This window comes from Trichoplax adhaerens, genomic scaffold, assembly GCF_000150275.1.
Source record: "Trichoplax adhaerens TRIADscaffold_5 genomic scaffold, whole genome shotgun sequence".
Taxonomy (NCBI): domain Eukaryota; kingdom Metazoa; phylum Placozoa; class Uniplacotomia; order Trichoplacea; family Trichoplacidae; genus Trichoplax; species Trichoplax adhaerens.
Genome location: NW_002060947.1, coordinates 5,001,593 through 5,008,651, shown reverse-complemented (window position 1 = coordinate 5,008,651; position 7,059 = coordinate 5,001,593).

The window sequence follows — 7,059 nt, the reverse complement described above, 5'->3', positions numbered from 1 at the left end:
GCAGGCCCTAATTTTTGATAGGTAGATTAAAATACCAATGACGAACTTGCTTTATAGGAACATATTAATTGCTTCTAATGTTGTTAAAAATTGGAAAATGTCATGAATTTTTCTCGAAACCTTCTTATAACACAATTTAAAGAGTTCACTAGCGCATGGTATAAAACTAAAACTTATTGTAGATATTGGTACCATTATAAGTAGAAACAGTAACAATAGCGTTCTACTATCTAACGGCATATTGTGAATACTAATGGCCGACTTATCACATCAATCAAAGAGATAGATAGCCATAGCTAAGTTCATGACGATCAGTATAAGATAAGGATGAATTGAGCTAGCTACGTTCCCTAAGTCCTACTGTGACAGTGTTAAATACTGTATTTGAGTAGAAATATCTGTGTTAGGATAATTCTGTTAGACTATCCTTATTTAGTTAACTTCTAATTTGGACATATTGTGTTTTAATATAGCACTGACTTTTTATGACAGTGACACTTATACACATACTGAAATTAATAGTTATAATAGGGAATGCAAATCATCTACTTACAGTTCGAATCATTGTGATTGTAATTTACTTATGGTAGATTGTAAATTATCGTGGAAATGTTCCGTGATGGGACATATCGTAATCTGACTATTCTGTATTAGTCATTACATGTCTATGTTCGTAAATAGTGTTGTCTGCATTAAGGGAGCAGTAGCTAAAATTAATATCTAATTCAGTAAATGATTCCAATGTTAATTGTATTAACTATGGCTCACGAACTATTGAGGAATAGTATATAAATGCAGTATATCGTGTAATAAAGTGGATTCTCAAACTTAATGTTTAACGTAAAATACGAGGCGTCTAAGTCTTTGTGTAGTCTGCTAGTATAGCAAAAGTGTTTCTGATAGTGCAGATATCGTTCCTTGATACGTGGTTCAAGGAATTGACTTATTGATCGTATATTACGTTATCTTGTTGCAAAGCTGTTTTGTGACACCTACTCTCAATGATTACAGTATCAAACTAAAAATATGTATCTGCATGTTAGTTATCAAACAAGCTTACATGATTTTACAAATTGGAACTACAGGTTAAGCCATTAAAGTAATTAAAAATTTTCTTCTTCGTAACGGATGTACAACACCTAAATTTAGATGAAATATTCTAGTGCGATAGCTAATAAATATATTTTTCATGCTATATTGAGAAATCAATTAGTTTAATGTCAACTCAGTCACTTAAAAGGATTGGATGGTTTTAATTTATGTAAATGCAATTTCTTTAATATGATTTTTTAGTTAATAGTTGAAGATAAGGTGGCTTGTACAACTAAACCGCTTTTAAATTACCTAAATCTATTTAAGCTTTGATTTGAAGGTTAATAAAATAAATTACGATTTTCTTATGAGGTTGAAAGCCTTGTTGGTCTTTACTCAAAGTTAATCTAATATTGGAACACCAGCTGACTGATACCTAAAATTTTGCAATAATATAGGGATAAAAAACATATTCTCAATATTAATTGTAATTCAGGGGTATTTAATTTCTAGCTCGCACTGAAGCCTATCTTTCTGATTTTAATATTAGAGAGTAACTTCCTCAATTATTAACGAAGATTAGCATTTATAACCCATTATTTCTATTTAGTTAAGAATGAAAAAGTTTCCAGTATTAGTCAAGACTATAAGGTGTGGATGCTGACTGCAAACTTGTCACAGTACGAGCTACCGTGAAGAATTAAATGACTAAATTTAGTGAATTAACATTTACATATGGTAATAACTATTAATGGCTTATAGTAAGAATCACGGCAGTTATTTCTTATAGTAAATTATGCTGAACTATAGTACTCTAAAGAGTTCTTATATAGTAACTGATGTTAATTGATTATAGAGTTATGTCTTGTGACGCTTGTGATTAATATCTTGAAGATATTCAATTATAGGTGATACCATAAATAATTCTATGAATAGACATACTGTTGTCTAATTATCTAGAATCATTCTGCACATGTGTAGTAAAGGACAAAAAGCAGAGTCCTTTATGGCATCTTTATAGCTTTTAGTATGTAACTATTATTACTTTACTATAGAAAATAACTCGAAAACGATAGTTTCTTTAAGTTTTACCCTGCAAAATCATGAGGTTGCCATCTTTTCTTCTTCATTATTTGACATGGTATTGCATAGATTACTATAGAAATAATCTAAAAGCAATTGCCTAATCTAAAGAAAGAGCGTTTGATAGTCTATTAGGATTATAAATGAATTTGACTTAGTAACAAAGCCCTATCCGTAGAGAGGGGAGATTTATAACATGAAAGTAAAGTACTGTATTGTACGATATAATCGTACAGTTACCGTACAACTTCATGCTAAAACAGCAACTGCCAATGATAATTTCAGAAAAGTAGTAATAGTTGTCATAAAGAATTTTTTGATTAGTGAATACGTGATTTTATTAAAAATTCGGATTTTCGGATTCAGTCTCCGGGTCGAGGTTGCTGTCCGAGACGTCGGCCGTAGTTATGCTACAAATTGCATGCATCTTCCTTAAATCTCTCTAGAATTTAGCATCGATGTAATGATCAATAAGCAATGCTGTGAATCACGGCTGCTTTTACAAACTAGTATTGTATTACTCAATTGGCATTCTACCATTGCACTTGATGTCAGGTGTTAGCAATTGTAATCAATTAAAGATTTGAAGGCTATTTGCATAATGTCTAACTTCGAGGAATGAACATAATACGCATAAATTCATGTTAGACATTTTAGTATAAGGTTTTCTTGGTGTATATTCTTAGTTGGCATTTACGATAAGTTTTACAGCTATTTCTCGGCGATATGTTACGGTTAGACTTAGTTTCTCTATCGATATATTTAATACACAAGTTGAAAAAGTCACTAAACATGATGTATAGCATTCGATCATATAACAAGGAATAGCCTAGCAGAGAAGATAGAAGCTTTTAAAATGAAATTAATGCTCTGTAAAGCAATTATAATAATATGCCTTTGGTATGGCCTGAAGCTTTATATAGTGGCTTTGAGTTTGTATTTTATCGGCGATATTCTCTTAATGCTTATATTTTTTATCTTTTATGTTATTTATAATTTAAACTCAGTGAAGTTACCAATAATCGGTTAAATAGACATACATTATCATATCCTATTTCTGGTTACTGAAAATAATGATTTATTGAGAATTAAATAAGTAGTAATGCCCATAGTATGCAAAGAAATACAACGAATTTTAAGCTTGACTCAGAGCTGTTATTTTGGAATACTTGGCTCCAAATAGCTAAAATAATTGCAAAGCCATTTCTTTTCTTTTGCTTATTTTATTGATCAGACTGCTTAATATAATTTAGGTTTTGCAAGTAGTTTTCAATTAATTTGATTTCTTGGGGATTGCTGTAATTTATCAACAGAGTTATTCCATTTTGTTTTAAACATGCGATACGGTATGCAAGAGTTTTTGTTTCTATCTCTGACATAAAACAATTTCGAATAAAAAATTTTCGAATTTACACTCTATGGTGATGTAACAAACCAGCTTCGTGACAGATGATTACTTGAAGTCTATAGTGATTTTTAAAATAAAAATTTAAATAAAACTACTACTACTAGAGTTAGAATATGACTGAAAGGGATTGAATGCCTTTAGATGATAAACAGACGTGATAATAGTAGCTGAATTTGACTATTATTTATCCACGTTTAGGTAGTATTTTATTGATCACAATCTTATACTGTTAACAATTTATATTTAATAAAGTAATTCATAAAAAGAAAATAGAAAGAAAGAAGGAAAAATGAAAATCATTCGATGTAGTATATTTTTTATGTGGTTTTACACTGATATATAAAAACCACGGCAAATACTCAAGTACCCTATAGTTTATGCTATGATACCTAAATATACCAGATGCTTCTTGTCTTGCATTCTGACAGGACTATAATACGCATGTACTATAATACATCAATTCTATGTAGTGAAAGTACTCAATTTGTTATTTATGAAATCCTTATAACCGGTAATTACATGAACTGTATTTGACTGCAAATTTTATGAACGTTGTTCTGAACTTTGTCGGAACTCATCTGCACCCAAAAGTGCTATCTAAGGCACCTTAAGTGATAACAAGATAAGATATGAGTGTAGTTGTGTCGTTATCCAACTTGCAGGATGAATATTTGCTTACTATGACAGGCAGATGTAAATGAATATTTATCGTCATAGGTTGTTCAAGTTTCATATCTTTCCACACTCTTTAGTCTATCGCTAGACTTTATCGATTGAGGATCCGACCAAAAATAAGTACGAGTATAATTAGTTTTGAATTCTCTAGCGTAAAAACTATTTTAATTCATTATCTACTCGAATATATGTATGGATGTTTCAATGTTCCGATGTGCTCTTTTATATGTATCTTATCATGAAGGGGGAGCTAAAGAATAGCATCTAATTTTAAAAGAGTATATTTGTTTCCTTGTATATTAGTTGCAAATCATCTAGTGAAGGCACCTATTTTAAGTTATCACTTATTCAAATGTATGTATGAATATTTTTATGTTCTAATATGCCCTTTTATATGTATCTTATGGTAAAGGGGAGCTGAGGAATACCATTTTATTTGAAAAGGGGACATTTATTTCCTTGTATAATTAGCTTTGAATCATCTAACGTAAAAACCTATTTTAAGTCATCACCAACTCGAATGTATGAATAAACATTTTAGTGTTGAGATATTCTCGTTAATATGTATCTAATAATAAAGAGTGGAATTGAAGAATAGTATTCAACTTGAAGGTGGAATATTTATTGCCTTGAAACTGTTAGCTATAAGCTTGATGGTGATGTTTGTCAATAAAAATGGCCTTGCTATTTGATAACGAACAAGTAAGTAACATCAACAAATAACAAGAGCTCAAGAATGTAATTATGTCCTAATAATAGTATATAGTACGTCAGTTTTAATTCTCTAGTTAGTATTGGATGAGGTATTGAATAATTCTTAAATCTGAATACTTCAAATTAATTTTATGACCTTTACTGATTGTTTATTCTGATTTGTTCAAATGTTATTGGACTGTCTCGACATATACAATACGTGCAATTAGAAAAAATAATGAGATCTCAAGTAATGATCGTAGATGAACACAAAGCAATGAACTACATGTACGTGATTTAAATAGATTGGATTTCAATAATTCATATACCCGTTATGACTTAATTTTAATATCAGTACATTAAAATTCTGACAAATTTTAACTACTTAAAATCTATTTACTGTGATAAAAAACTACCATTTCAAAAGCATTAATGAAAATTCGTCGCATAAATGACTGTATCCGACTTTTCGAGTAGCATACGACAAAAATTTCTTTCGATATCAGAGAAATGAGGTAGATTGAAAATGAACAAAAATATCCTTTAATTGTTTATTGTTAACCTTCTGGAAATATATTATGATCTTGTATCATAAATTACAAAAACTTTAAAGCACTTCTAGGATGGAATGAATTTGTTATCACGAGGCCGCGACGTATTAAATAGAGACAAAGGAGTTGGGTTACTTAATTACTGGATTCTAAGTAAATATAATGCTAAATTATTGTTTGGATAGCTAATTAAATTATTAATATCAATGAAATTGCAAAGACAAATTTGTTTTAAACTATAGTACGCTTTACTGTATTGAATTTAAAATCAATGATATGACTGATGGCTTGACAATAAAAACATAATCTTTATTTCGATAATATACCGCAATCTATAGAACGAATAGCAAGTGGCGTATCCAATTAATATTTTCTGTTCTTCTGGGTATAATCTTCATTTGAAAGATTTACGCAAAGATATAGAAAAGATCAAAACCCTGCAAAAGTGATTAGAGTGTGAAGATATCGATTATTATGAAAACATAAGCGTATCCTCTGCATTAAAAGCATTAATTACGAAAAGCTGCTTAAAAGTATCTCTAGGCATATCTAGATCAGTAAATCAGTTTTCAAAATTTCCGTATTTGATATTTAATTTATTTTAGCACTAAGAACGAATACCCAGCACAAATACTTTGAGCAGAAATTTGGGGAAGCTACAAGGTAAGCCGATCATCTAAATCTAACTGATTAATTTGAATTATCGTATACCACGTTATTTCTAAATTTTACATCAAGGGATGATTGCTATTATAGATCAACTTTTCAATAATCTTATGTTGTATAAAGAGTTGGTATACGTATGTGCATTTAATATCTAGCATATTGCGAAACTAATAAGCACTTGATAATTAATTTTTCATATTAGAAGCGTAAAGAAGTAAATTTCAGATTAAGACTTTTAATCAATTACCACTTACTACAAGATTGCATCCACACAGCATCGACGAACTGTCTGTATTGAAGTTAACATCGACATTGATAAAAATTATCAACGCATGATAAAATTTAGCTTTAGTTTGATGCAATCTTCACTAGCTGAAAGCTAGAACACAAATATTACACTTTCGGAATAGACAGATTAAATCTTTAAGTTAATATACCCAGTTTGTGCAGAAACTAGATTTTCAAACCTTCCTTGCCCTACTTTTCCTCTTAATCCTTTTAAGTTCAGCCTACGTATTTAGTATTGCACGTAACTAATATTATAAATTTACAATGCGATAACAGTTCACTTACGTATAGCATTACGAGCGGAACATTATATGATCAATGCGTAATTGAATTAAATGTTACGGCTATGCTATAAATTTATCATTTCTTTTGTAAGATACTTCTACACTGATTAATAATCCTAGGAAAGTTCTAGTTTCATAGATAGTAAGATAGCAGATTCGTTCACGACAATCAGACCCTATTTTAGATGATTACTTTATTTACAGTCAACTTTGGATCAAATCATTTAATTTACTCGATTATTTTTCTTAACTTAATACATTACGATATTTATTGTTGCAATGCGTACATTTGCAAATAAAAATTCTCAAAAGGTGAAGATATATCGTATTTTTAAACTACTGTAAAATTTTAGTTTCAGCCATTTAATATCGCTTCTAC